We start from the raw sequence: 13,817 nt of genomic DNA, 5'->3' as shown, positions 1-13,817 counted from the left end.
AGCCACCAGCAGGCCTGCGGGGACTGGGCTTTAGAGCTCCAGCTCAGGAGAGGGTGGATGACCCCCTGTGCATCTGAGATGTTAAAGTTTCCCAGAAGAACCTCATAGTTTTCCACATTTTACTACCTTTACGTATCAAGGTGACATTAGAGGAGATTTTATTTCTCTCCGCCATGGGTAGCAAACCAGAAACAGGACTACAGCAAAGGTGACACGCACAGAAGAGAAGCAAACATCACCTGATCTTCTAGGAAGAAGAAACCAGGGCCAGCCAGAAGCAATCCCTGCCTGCTTACCTGGCTTAGTGATGTCCTAGAAACCCAAGCATCGAGCACAGACCCCTTGTACGAGATGTCCTACAGAGGGAAAGACCAAAAGATCATGTCCTACCACGCTCTGCTTGAAGACCAGGAGAGAGCAGCGCAGCCCAGCGCAGGGCTGGCAGCAAACAGCACCACGAACCCAACAGCCACCAGTTTTGTGTCACCTCACCACAAGAGAAGACCCAGACCAAGCTCTTCCTCCCGGCTCTGCCGGTGCGCACGTTTCAGGGTGGCTCCTTGACCAAGCTCGAGTTTTAAGAGCTTGTCCAGGGGGGTCACCAAGCCAGATGTTTCTGTCCTTGGCACCGCTGCATTGGCACGGGAGACCAGCAAGACCAACTGCTCAGCTCGTAGCAGTGGGCAGGAAGGCAAAGGCTGCCCGTACCGAGGCTGGTGCAGGCAGGGGTGTCACCACCCTGAAGGGCTGGCGAGCCCGCGTCCGGCTCCCCTCTGCCCCTCGCTTAAATGTAGGTCAAGCCACAAGGTGACAGTTAGTGCGAGCGGAGCCGTCTCTGCCCACCGAGGTGCTTCCAGCACTGTATCAAAAATTAAAGCGAAGCAATAAAAATTAAAAGAGAAGTAATACGGATCATAAAACCCAAGCACTAGACTAAAAAGTCCCCGGACGCTGACGTATCATTAAGGCAGGGCATGAACCTCCCCTTGCACTGCTGCCAAATCCCATTTCCATGGGAAATTGTCCTCTTTTCTGATTGCTTTCGCCGCCTGGCTCTCCAGCAGCTCTCCGGCATTAGGGAAAAAGGCTGGGAACTGGTGTGTCGTCCCCTGTACGCCACTTTTTGTGCCTCACCTCCTAACTGGGCCTTGCGGCTGTGACCATCAGCAGCTTGAGCCAGCGGCTGAGCGCACCCTGTTGATGAAGGACGCGGGGGAGAAATGCTCAATAACTGGGCCCAGCCTAACAGGGCTGCTGGGCTGAGCTCTGATGAGGGAAAACATCGTTTTCTTAAAAACTCTCCATCCTCCATCCTTCAGCAACCGGCAACAAAGTCATCCTCCCCCATCCCAATACCCCGCCGTCCTCCCACTCCAGAAGGTCCCACTGAAACAGGCCCAGCACCAGGAGTTTAATGGGGAGGGGGGAGGCCAGTTTTGAGTCATTTGGATGCAAAGCTGAGGTTTTAATTACCCCCAGGGCTGAGGTGTGGGGGCGGGATATACAGCCTCCCCACTGCCCATCATCTCCATCCCCATCCCTTTCCGGCCTCAGTGACCCGTTAACATCTCCTTCTTCTTGTAAATATTGCCCGAGCACTCCTGCCTGCCCTCCTGGCCTCAATTAATCGTGGCCTGGGGGAGAAGCAGGTAAGAAAGCGCTCGAATTTAACTGCTTCTCGGCAGCTGGTAAACACGGAGCTCGATGCGACAAGCACAGGCAATGGGGATGGACACGGGCAGGGCGAAGAGGAGAGCAGAACCCTTCTTGCCCGAACATCCTCTGGATGCCCAGCCCTCCTCATCTCCCATCCCTTTGTGGGATTTGGAGAAGTCTGGCATGCCCCAGGGTTTGATTCTCAGGGGAAAACCACCCCTCCGGTGAATCCCCCCCCTGCTCCCTCCAATCCCAGTGGTCCCGACGGGGTGGACCTCCCCTCAGCCACGCTCGGATCAGACCCTGCATCTCACGATACAAGGCAGAAGTTGAGCCCACAGAAGCTCTGCAGCTCCCAAGTCCCACAGGAACCTTGTTGGCTGTGGAGACCACCGCGTGAGGAACCGCTGCATCTAAGAAACTAGGTGATGGCAAGAACCATCTCAAGGTCCAAACAGCACCTTCAGCATCCCCGGTGACACCAAAAAACGTAACTGGTACCTTCAGCACGGCACCAGCCTCCCAGCTCCTGCTGCAAGGAGCAAGAGGTCATCAACAGAGAGGTCCCCACTCTGCCCAAAAGCGGTTTTGCTGGAACGAAAGCAAAGGCCGCATAAATTGGTTGTGGGCTTTTTTTTTTTTTCTTTTCCCCCCTAAGCCACGACTAAACTCCCCGAGCAGGTAGTGCCTCAGCATCCCGCCAGCATCCCGCCAGCCGCGCTTTCAAGGCGAAGGAACAAAAGGCTGCGGTGGGAAGGGGAACGGTGGGAAACCTTACGGGCTCCCGAGCTTCATTTGAGACCTGGCGTTTGCAGCACGGGCTGCATTTCATCTTCTCGTTAAGTAACTCTTATCAGGAAGCGTGACAAAAAAGGGGGCATTTCAAGGCAGGAAAGTTGGTCTCCAGATGTAATTTTTTTTTTTTTTTTAAATTTTTTTTTTATTTTATTAAATCTTTTGTTAGCAACTCTTCCGGGGAGCGAATCCAGCAGAGGCGATCCAGTGCAATGTGCACTCCTAAATTAGTTTCCAGGCACTTGGGACGCTTTATTATTCATTTCCTCCAAATATTAGGCAATGCCTTTCGCCCCTCTCAAAGTCTAGCCGAGGGGGTCTTTGATGCATTGTGGGACTTGAAAGTTGCGGGTCCAAAGAAGCGTTTCTTTTAAGTCCTCGCTTTTTATCAAGCGTGTTCTGTTCTGTTCGCTATAATGCACACAATGGCGTGAGAGTCTTGACCCGCTTTCACGTCTGACGGGTTGAAATCTCCGCTGCAGAGGATAAAACGGCCATTCCTAGCGAGACGGCTTAAACACTTAGGGCTCTATTCAGGCAAATATTACCCAGGGGTCTGCCACGCCACTGAAAAGCTGCAGAAATTGGCTCCGCAGACGGCTGACCAATTCCGCAGTGAGAAACGACCCCGCTACATTAACTCCCCTTTTCATTTCACCCCGGGGCCGAGCCGGGGCCTGGAGGTAACCGCGGCAGGAGGCGAGAGCCGGTTGAAGCCAGATTCGTTTTCTTTACAGAAACTATTTTTTCGCGTGTGCGTGTGGAGGGTTTTTGTCTTACAGGGGAGCGCTGTCACATCGGCTGGAGAAGTGAAATTCGGAGCTTTTAACTGCAGACGTCTCAGTGAACCGGGCCTGCTGAAGGTAGGACTTTGGTGGGTGACTTGACACCACCCAGCATCGGTCCCCTCCATGCGTTAACCAGAATTAGCAGCTCTTGTTCCACAATAAATCACCTTTTTTTTAATTTTTTTTTTATTTTTCCCGTTTATACCGTGAGCTCGCTAGTTCAGAGGCGGCCCCTGCCCGATAACATACGGGGCCCAGAACAAGGATGTAAAGTGAAAACTTATCCCTGCAAAAGCAAACACCTTTCGACACAAAATTAACTGGTTTCGGCCTTTGGACAACGGCGCTGACGTGTTTTTACAGAAGTACCCGTGCTGCTATTTTAGGGTATTAATCTCCTCTTATCAATCTCCCCTTGACAGGTTACAACCAGGAAAGATTTTACTTTTTTTTTTTTAAAGGGCGATCTTGAAATGCAGGGGTAAAACTCAACGTAAGGGCTGAAGAGCTCCGAAATGGCTTGAAGCTGCTTGAATTCTCCTTGCGCGTCTTATACCCCAGGAGCAAAAGGTGTCTCCAGGACGATTCGAAAAAGGAACGTTCGGACTATCCAGAGAGAAGTTTGTAACGGAGACGGGTCCTTTTTTTGACGACTCCCTTTTTGCCTATCCCAGAGCGATGCCCTGGTTTGCCTGCAACCCCAGCCTGTCAGCCGAAAACAGACATCGGAGTCTCGATAACCGCAACGTTTCACCCGCAAGACTAGTTTTTAGCCTTCTATAAAAAGGAAGAAGCTGATTTTGCCCGAGCAAAAACTAGATATGTCTCTCCTGCCATTGGCAAAACATCCGGCGGCAGCTCCAGGGCCTGTAAAGAGGGGGACGCGTGCGACCACAGCCCCTGGCTCTGGTTTTGCCTGATTCCGACGGGATTAGCTCTAAAAGCAAATCCGATCCACGGGGATACGATCTCCCATCCCGTCCGCCTCCTCCGGGGTGCTGCAGACCCGGGGAGACGAGCAAGCGCCTGACGTCCAGAGACGCTGAGCATCTCTCCCCTCGTCGGCACGGCGGTGGCACCACCAGGTACCAAAAATAATAGGAGAAAGTCTCAGCTCTCACGTTACCCATCAGCTTAAGAGGGTTTTTAGGAGCCTTCTTAAGCATCCTTATTAAAATACCATCAAGACAGCCGGGCTTTTTGGCCTCTGCAGTGCTGGCCTGCCGGAGGGGAGCTGACAGGTCATTATTGTCTGTCCCACAAATTCTCTGAGCCGATAAGGAAACCCCAACACTGCGATGGTTTTATCGGTTTGTAGGTTGGAAAAGGAAATTCTTTCAACTGAGATAACGGTTCTGTTCCTTTCTGGCAAATGAGAGTTTTTGCTTCGTAGAGGGAGGGACGCACGCTGGCAGGAGCGGAGCCGGGGCAAGGACGGGACCCATCACTCACGAGTCAACAGAAAGATGCTGCCGCAGCCCACGGGGAGCGTCTGCACAGATTGTGAGGAGTCCAAAAGGGCTCCTTTGAGAGAGAGAGAGAAAGGAAAAAGAAGTGAAACCACAGGAGCAACAAAATCTATTTGTAAACCCCCGGCAGAGTCGACACGAGGCATCGGGCGCAGGCGTGCAGAGACGATAATGGAGCCTGATGGAGAGTTCGCAGGATTAGGAGATACCCCCCATCTCAAATATGCCGAGGAGCCAATTATTTAATGCTAAGGACAGCGCAAACGGACGTTTAACAAGCAGAATCACTCCAGGATTCTAAGAGCTCAAGGGACCAAACCCCTGCTGGCGTAAATCAGGAAAACCAGCATTATAAAATACCCGGTGCTTCAGATACCCGCCGGTCCCCACGGGTATCACCGACTCTGGGGTGCCGGGAGGGGAAAGGCAGCTGAATTTTGGGAGTGGATGGGTGCGAGGGTTCCCTGGGGGACACGGTCCGACACCTCCGGGCTGGCGATCGCAGCTAGCTCTGCGGCTGGTGGCCTTCCAGGCTGCCTTGTTGACAGGCCAGGGGGTTGCCGCTCCTGGGAAGACGGGCTGAGTTTATTTTCTAGCTGATAGCAGAGAGGCGGCAGGGAGGGAGTGGGAGGTGTGGGAGCCAGAGAGGAGCTCGGTCTCCGCTCCGGGCCTTGATTAACGCCTGTTTTGGAGTCAGCGATGACCCCTGGGAACAAACCATTACTTCCCAGGCTCTTCTGCCGGGAGGGGTGCTGGGGGGAAGCCCAGGTCTCAGCCCGCCTTGCTGGGAGGTGACCCTGCAGACACACTGTCCCCTCACCTGAGCTCCTCTTGCAGCCAGAGGACAAGCTTCTAGCTCATACCAGGGTGGATGCCCAAACTAAAGCAGATGTAACATGGGCTAAAAACACCCTCACTCAATATAAAGGGCCTCCAAATGTCTGAAGAAAAGTCCTTCCCGAAGCCCCTTCTCATCTCTGCCTGTGTCACCTTCTTCCTCCTCTTTCCATACCTATACCGAGCTGAGGTCAGTCTTAAAATCTGCATCTCCCCACGATCCACCCACCACCAGCACCGCTCCTGCACATCCACATGGTCCAGGCTACAGCACAGACCCAGGAACAGGTATAAGGAAGACATGCTTTATGCTGAGGGTGGTGAGACACTGGCCCAGGTTGCCCAGAGAGGTGGGAGATGCCCCATCCCTGGAGGTGTCCAAGGTCAGCTTGGACGAGGCTCTGAGCAACCTGATCTAGTTGAAGATGTCCCTGCTCATGGCAGGGGCATTGGACTAGATGGCCTTCAAACGTCCCTTCCAACCCAAACCATTCTGTCATTCCATGATAACCCAGCACTGAGTTGCTCCTCAGCATCTGTAACCCAGGTGCAGCGCGGGGACCAGGGGAGACGCGGGGATTCGGTCCCTGATGGATGGGGACCTGCGGGGACTCACCACACGGTTCTGCTAAGAGTTTGGCCAGTACAAACCAGGCGGTTGCTCATGAGAAGATGGTGTAAAAAGACCGGCCTCCCACCCGGCGCAATGCAAGGTTGATTTGGTTCAGCAACATCAACTCAGGATGTGGCTCTGGCGTATCCGAACCAGCTTAGATGATAGAAAAAGGATGCTCCTTTCTTCCTATTCAAGACCTCTAGGCAAACACCCAAGCCGCGGCCTCCTGCGTGACAGCTGCAGAAAAAAGGTCTGGAGAGGACCTTGAAATGTCACCCAGATCGCAGCCCCGTGACTGGGTCTGCAACGGGGCCAAGCACAACAAAAGCCAAAAGCACTCCACGCATTAACAAATATTGTTGCTCAGCGCTCTCCCGTGCAGCTGCCGGCGTAGCTGCCGCCTGCTCTTTCCAGCACTGCAGCACAGAGAACACACATATTTATGAGAGCATCTTCTACGGATTTACAGAAGGAGCAATTAGCGGTTCGGTCGTTGACAACAGCAGAGAATCATGGTGGTGGTAAAGCTGATTTGTGCTGATCCATCAACGCTACAAACTACCTCCTCTCCCTCAGTAACTGAACGGCAGGATCAGACCCCCAAGACCCCAGAAAGACATCAGGACAGTCGCTTCGTACTCCCCAACTCTCGTCCTGCTTGCGAGGAGCCACCAGCTCTCTCCACAAAGCCACCAGCTCAGCACACCCAAATGCGTACTCACCGGTACCCTCGTTTTCGTTTCAAATCTCCGGCGACGCTCCCTTTGCTCCTCTGACCATTTCCTACGGAGCAACGGAGAAAAAAAAAAAAAAAAAAAAAAAAAAGACAAAATCCTTCATCAGATCCAGAGCTGAACTTCTGGTTAAGAAGAGCCAGGTCTGGAGAAACCTTCTGCCAGATGATGAGAAACCACTGAGCCAGGCCTGCTCCTGCTCTCCTACCACCCAGTTTTCCACAGTGAGTTCAGCCGTTTCTCGGCTCGTCACCTTTCTCTCATGCCTGTATCACAAAATCACCTAGCAACACCGTGCCATGGAGGTGCAAACCCAACCCATCCTCCCGCTGTATCACATCTCCTCCTGCGACAGCTGGAAAATGAACAGTCCGGAAACGGATCCCGTCAAAGCAGCGTTGGCTGCTTCACCCATCCCACCCCGCCAGCTAAATGTTACATCTTGGTCCCTCTGGGATTATCGATTTCCTGCATCTTCCTACACACGTAACTTGGTTGGCAGTGGTAGCTTGGTGGTACCCACAGTGGTGCCCGCAACGAACCCACTTCCCGCAGGTGATGGGGTGCAGAGGGGGAAGGCATAGGACTAGCATCCACCCAACTGCCCATACGAGTCCTCCATCCCTCTTAGCTTGGGAAAAACTTTGGAAAAATGAAGCTCTACAGCAGCTCCTGGCCCTCACTTTGCACTTGCAAATGATGGAGACAGCGGGCTGGTGTTTCTGAACAGGGAGCCGACACCTCCATGCAGGAGGTGTTGAGTAGGACTGTCACCAGCACATGCTAGAGGAGATAACGAAACACAGCGATGGCCACTAATGCAGGCTGGTGAGGGATGACGTGGCCAGTAGCCGGGCTGGACGTGGGCAGGGTTCAGAGGGCTGATGAAGACCAGCATGGGCATGCTTTGGGGGTCTTGACTCCACTTGAGCACAACCTCAAGGTGTGAGACTCCCACCAGCAGATAGCCATCTTTTTAACAGGGTCCAGAACCTTGTTAGGTTGGCCGGGGGCGGGCGGTGGTGGCCCAGGTCTTGTGGGTACGGACAGAGAAGACCACCATGGCCATTACAAGGCCATGGGAGCACTGGAAATTGCTCCTGTGTTTCAGCAGTCAACTGGACGAGTGGCATCTGCATGCAAAAGAAACTAAAAGCTCACGATCTTGGGTATTTTCCCCAAAATGGCACCACGAGCTCACATCTGCCCTTAAACCTGAGTTTCTACCAGAGTTTTGGCTGGGATAAAGGGGTTCCAACCAACTAGTGGAAGCTGCAAGGGAAAAGGGATCTCTCTGCCAAGGCTTGGTGGTGTGGAGTCAACTGGGAGTCACCCAAAGCAACAAAACGGCCATTTATTGTGTGTAGTCTCCGAATTTACTGTGTTTGACACAGGCGGAGACAATGCAGTGCATTCCCATTCGGTGAATCTCACATGAGAAGGCTGAAACCAAGGCGAGGAGATACTTGTTATCACGGGTCAGCTGGAGACAGAAACGCTGTCTCCTCTTCCCGGGGTCCCCAAGCAGTTCCCCATGGAATCAATCAGCCCAGCATCTCCTCCTTGCCTTCTCCAGGCAGCTCTTGGCACAGGTTTATTGGGGCAGGGTCCACCAGGACTAGTTCCCACTCGCCGTGACGCAAGCCAGCAAGTGGGAACCCTCTCCCTCCTTTTATACGGAGGCTGTATCCACCTCGATCTTGTGCCAGCCATTATGGGATCCTCTCTCGTGGGAAAGTGCCGACAACATTTTTCAAGTCAGGTTGACACCTGGATGACTGTCCCGGGACCGAGGAACCAAGGGGCTCATCTTATTGAACCAGTAAGATAATTGCTGTACGTGCACACTTAAGGAGCAGAGAAAACCCACAACGGGTTTTCTCCTTCGTGATGGTCTGTAGTTTTCCTTTTTGTGCTTCTACAGCCATCGGTACGAGGACATTTAGGCAGGAAGCAATGCACGGAGCACAGGTAGAGCACACGGTGGCCGCGGACCAGCCTGGTGACCGCAGCCATGAAGGCTGGCCAAGCTCCGGGGCCATGATCAGCCCCCACAAGGGGACTTTCTCTGCGGCTAATGAGTCCATCTGCTTTTGAGAGCATCCAGCTGCTCTGACCTTGCGCACTTAAGCGCGACCTCCTTCCTTAGCCCCGGCCCCAGTTCAGATCATTAGCTGATGAGTAACCGCCGCCGCCGAGGACTAATGGCTCGTTTGCCGCTCAACGGCAAAAAGCGATCAGCAAGGGGGCAAAGAGCTTAATGCAGGCCACCGTCAACATGCCCACGTGGGTGAGTGCTGTCATCTTCGTTTTGGGCAAAATTCCCAAGGAAAGCTGCAAAAATCCTGCAATGCCCTGGCTTCATGCCGGAGCTCATCAGCTTTGCTAAGGTCACTGCACAACCTCCTCCCGGCGTCAGGGCAGGGGCTGGCACCACGTTTCCCTGGAGCAACGCGCTGGGCTTCAGCTTTAACTTCTACTTAAAGTTGTCTCCTCCTCTCCACAGGCAGAGTCCTGCATTGCGGCTTCTCCCCATGGCAAGGGGAACTCAGGGACACAACAGCTTGCGACACAACATCTAAAAAAATTCGCCGTTTGAAGCTCAGGAGAATCCTCACGGGATGAGGCTATAAATGGGAGTTTCTGGGCTAAGCAAAGGCTGCACCTGAATGACAGTTTCATTAACCCATTGCCACGAAGAGGGGTCTGAAGAACAGAACAACCACACTTTTGTGGTCCACCCTCTGAGTCAGCAAACACGGAGCTGGGGAGGATGCCCTGGTGCCCTTGTAGCATTTTCCAAAATAGGATAGGCATTGCCGAGAGCAGCCCAGCCTTCCTTCTCCCATTCCCAAAACACATGCGGGATGAAAAGCTCTAAAGCAAACAGGCTTGTCTGTGGCTTCCCCCTCAGCCACAAGGTCCCTTTTAGCTTCTTGGAGTGGTTTCGAGATGAATGGAACACACCCTCCTGGATATGACGTTAAGGTTTCTAATTACCCTCCTTGAATACATCACTAACGTGCCACATCAGCTCACTTGTGGGTCCGTTCCCCTCACCACATGTCTCGAGAAGGGGAGCTTCTGCTGACCTCTCCATCCCCTGGCTGGGGGTGAGCTGCAGAGCTGGGATGGACGGTTCCCAAGCAGCCTGGTGATGGGCCACACTTGTCCTGCTCTTGAGGTCAACCCCACATGAAGAAACAACCTTTCTCCAGGGGGTCTACACAGGGGACAGCCCTCCCCTCAACAGAACAAGCACTCACATACTCCCAACGGACCAGCCCCTGAGGGGTCCATCCACGCTCTAGCCCTGATCCGTCAGCTCGAATTTAGCTCACTTCAAGCACAGTGTGGCCCTGGTCCCATCACCACATTAGACTCCCTAAGCTATCCAAGACCTGTGCATGGCTTTCCCAGATACGAGCCTGGACCTACATCCCTCTTGGCTGACAGCTGGAGACGAATAGTAATATGTCTTAGGGTAAGACTAGACACTTATGTCTAGCGGCTGAATCATGACCTACACGTGTGGTGGCTGTCCCAGCTCTTACTGCAGCCCATGGGGATGCGGTCAGCACAATTTGGGGTGTCTGGAGAGCCATCCAGTTACTCAGCCACCAGCATCTGCTTTGGGGTATGAAACACCCTACAGACCCCACTGACCAAACATCTATCGGCTGTAACAGAAGATTAGACACCGAGTTCATATTTTTATCTTCCAGTGCAGGCCACCTCCACCTCCTGGTCCAAGTTTCAATAGCTCCAAAATAAAACCCATTTGCATTGGAAGAGGATGCCCTCCAGCTCTGCGCTCTCAGGCCCCTGCTGGGACGAGTGGCACCGTCCCGGCACACAAACACTTCCAGGATGGTTACCGTGTTTGCGTGCCTCCTGCGTGCTGTCACCGAAGAGAACAAATTTGACAAAGAAAGGAGAAGGAACAACCGATATGCAAACCCCTGTCATGAAGCGTTCGCCAAATGGAATTTGCTCTCCAGCTTTCAAACAATCTTGGAGGTTGCTTCCAAAGTGCCGTTTGCAAGCCCTCCATTAATCTGGAAAGCAGATGCTGCCACAGGCTGTATTACAGCTTCTTCAATAAATCCCCATCAAATATTACTTTAAAATGCCCAGGACTTCTGCAATTTTTTTCTTCTCGGCATATCTCAAAACCAAACATCATGAAACACCTTCGCTCTGATTCGGCTTTAATGAACGAGCCTAAGCCTGGGGAAGAGCTCATCCCACGTCTCCCCTCACGCTCGGGTGACCCCCGGATCCTCCCAGAGGACTCTGCTCATCTCCTTCATAGGCTCTCAAGACCTCACCAGAGACATTAGTGAAGCAGGAAGGTGCCAGAACCCTTTTCTAGCAGGTTTAATAATTGCAAGCAAAATATGGAGCTGCCGGCAAACACTGTCGTGTTGTCAGAGAGAAATGAGGGTGAACCCTGGCTTCAGTGAAGATGGGGAGAAAACTATCAAGTGCTGCCTTCCTGTCCCAGCTTGAGCATCTGAGGTGACCCAATAACGACGAAATGACAGACTGCCCCCTTTGTCATCTGCAAAAATAAAGCTCTAGCTGCCTTTAGCAATGTTCACCAGTCAGGTGGGCAGACCAGGGTGGCCCCATCCCTTCTGGAGCTGCATGGAGGTGGGTGAGAAGACATCTGACCACGGCGCATCAGGACCTACAGTGCAACCACAGAGGCCCGCCACGGTGGAACACCAGAGCACACGGCATGGGGTGTGCAAAACCCCTGCCACGCTGTCTTTTGGGGATAATTCTCCTTCCAGCCAGTCAGTTTTATGCGAGACATTGAAATGCACGGTGGGAAGGAGACATTCAGGATCACAGACTCCTCGTATATCCGCAGAAAAATGCTAGTTAGCTAGACTGGGCTAGTTAACTAGACTGTCTTCATCACTAAAGAAGAGCAGGCACAGCAAGATCCATCTGATCTCAGCTAGACATCTCCCTCAAGAGAAGAGAAACCACACCACTGAAATTGTGCCTACTGCTCTCCATCAAAGGTCAAGGCAGCCCGGGCAACTAGGGAAGAGGTGGCTACCATCCAGGTATCTAAATGTGGACAGATGAATCCCACCTCGCCAGAAAATATTCTGCTCAGCTAAAAAACCCCGTTTCTGTCAACTAACAGAGCAACTTCAGAGCCTGAGCCTCCCTGAAAGTCTACGTTGCCTCGAATCACAGAATCATAGAACGGTTTAGGTTGGAAAGGACCATAAAGATCATCTGGTCGAAATAGGGCAGTGTCTTGGAGAAGACCACTGGACTCAAGGGAACCAAGTCACCGATGTCTCTGCAGAAGATCCCCTGGATCCCCTGCAGAAGATCACCTGGCAAACCTACGTTGAAAAGGCGCTTCTATCATGCAGGGCCACGTGTGGTGGGTGTTTCATGGCCTAGGAGAGCGTTTCTGGTGATTATTGCTGGTTTTAATGGCAACTCCTTCTCGTCTGTGGATAAAGGGAGCTTTGGCTCATAAGATCCTGATGGTGCCATCATGGGCAGATGGTGGCAGCACGCACGGTAGATGCCAGGGCACCACATGGGCAGAGCGGTGGCACAGGGCTCTCCCTAATGGACCAGGACTTGCCAGAGACCGTGTCTTCCAGCCAAAAATGCCCTGAGACAGCTCATCCCTCCCAACCCGGGAAGAAATGAGTGCGCGGATCGTGCTCAGGAGGAGGAGTGGCCTGGCTGCGTCTTTGGGCTGCCATCCGTTCCCATCTCCAGCCCTCCATTTCCCCCTTCCTATGTGAAAATGGAAACAATGATGTCGGCGGCGGTTGGAAAGGGCCGTGAAATCTACAGATGAAAAGTGGTAGATGAGATAGAGCTGAATTATTCTAGAAACGGAGGGAGAGGCAAAGCCAGTAAAGGGGGAAAAACCCCACGTAATAAATAATAGTCTATAAAATACATAAATCGAATGCATTAAAAAACCAATCCTCCGGGAAGCAGCTGCTTCATTCTTTACTGTTGATAGCATCAATATAAGAGGGGAAATTACCACCTTGTGTTCTGCAACACATCACACCGACTTCCCTTTACAAACTCTAACGTCCCCTGATTGCAAAGTCAATTTAAAATTTACCACAAAACACAGAATCTCATAAACTTTACAACCTCAATCACACCCACTCAGTGCTCTCGCCCGGATGAAACGCGTAAGGCACCCGCTTCGCTCTCCGATGCGCATGTACGACGACATGCTGCAGATGGCAGACGGGAGAGCAGACCAGGGCACCACGGTGGAGATCTGCCTGTCCTGGCCAGCCCGGTGGAAGAGAAAAGAAGCCAGGTTGGAAAACAAGCTGGCAAATGGCTCTGTTGGAAGTACCCTCAGACATCCAGCAGACAGCTCATGCCATGTACCAGCAGGACCAAGGGTAGCCAGAACCATGATTTATGGTCAGAGTGGTGAGACACTGGCCCAGGTTGCCCCAAGAGGTGGGAGATGCCCCATCCTTGGAAACATTCCAGGCCAGGTTGGACGGGGCTCTGAGCAACGTGGTCTAGTTGAAGATGTCCCTGCTCATGGCAGGGTGGGTTGGACTAGATGCCCTTGAAAGGTCCCTTCCAACCCAAACCATTCTGTGATTCCATGATACTCTAACCAAATATGATGTGACCTTGAGTGCAGCGGGGAGTTGTAGCTCTGGTGCCCTCGAGGTGGGACCAGCATCTCATGATGCTGAGCCAACCTCCCTTCTCGCACTAGGACATGCTTAAAATTCAGCTGTGTTTTGAGCCATGTTGCAGGCACTCATGCAAAACCCTAAGTCATTTCCCTCAGCCTGGGTTTCCTCCAGAGATTTAAGCCCATGTAGATCCTGCAGGGAAGACGGGGTGCGTTTTTAATGAAGGGAAGGAGCGTGCAGCTACGCTCGTG

General features: G+C 52.6%; 1 protein-coding gene across 4 annotated transcripts in view; it reads right to left on the bottom strand.

Annotated features, from left to right (window-relative positions):
- ZBTB7C (zinc finger and BTB domain containing 7C) overlaps positions 1–13,817 on the bottom strand; it is a 169,764-nt gene that overhangs the window by 72,780 nt on the left and 83,167 nt on the right. For 2 of the 4 annotated variants that reach the window (XM_074570395.1, XM_074570392.1), the window contains exon 3: positions 6,884–6,944. The exons of 1 other annotated variant lie outside the window; for it this stretch is intronic. The gene's annotated coding sequence lies outside the window, so the exon portion shown is untranslated. Of the gene's footprint in view, positions 1–6,883; positions 7,113–13,817 lie in introns of those variants that run through there. One more of the 4 variants, XM_074570398.1, reaches the window with a different exon arrangement.

Source organism: Larus michahellis, chromosome Z, assembly GCF_964199755.1.
Source record: "Larus michahellis chromosome Z, bLarMic1.1, whole genome shotgun sequence".
NCBI classification, from domain to species: Eukaryota; Metazoa; Chordata; class Aves; order Charadriiformes; family Laridae; genus Larus; species Larus michahellis.
Note: the sequence above shows the minus strand (reverse complement) of the source record. Positions and strands in the feature narration are given on the sequence as shown.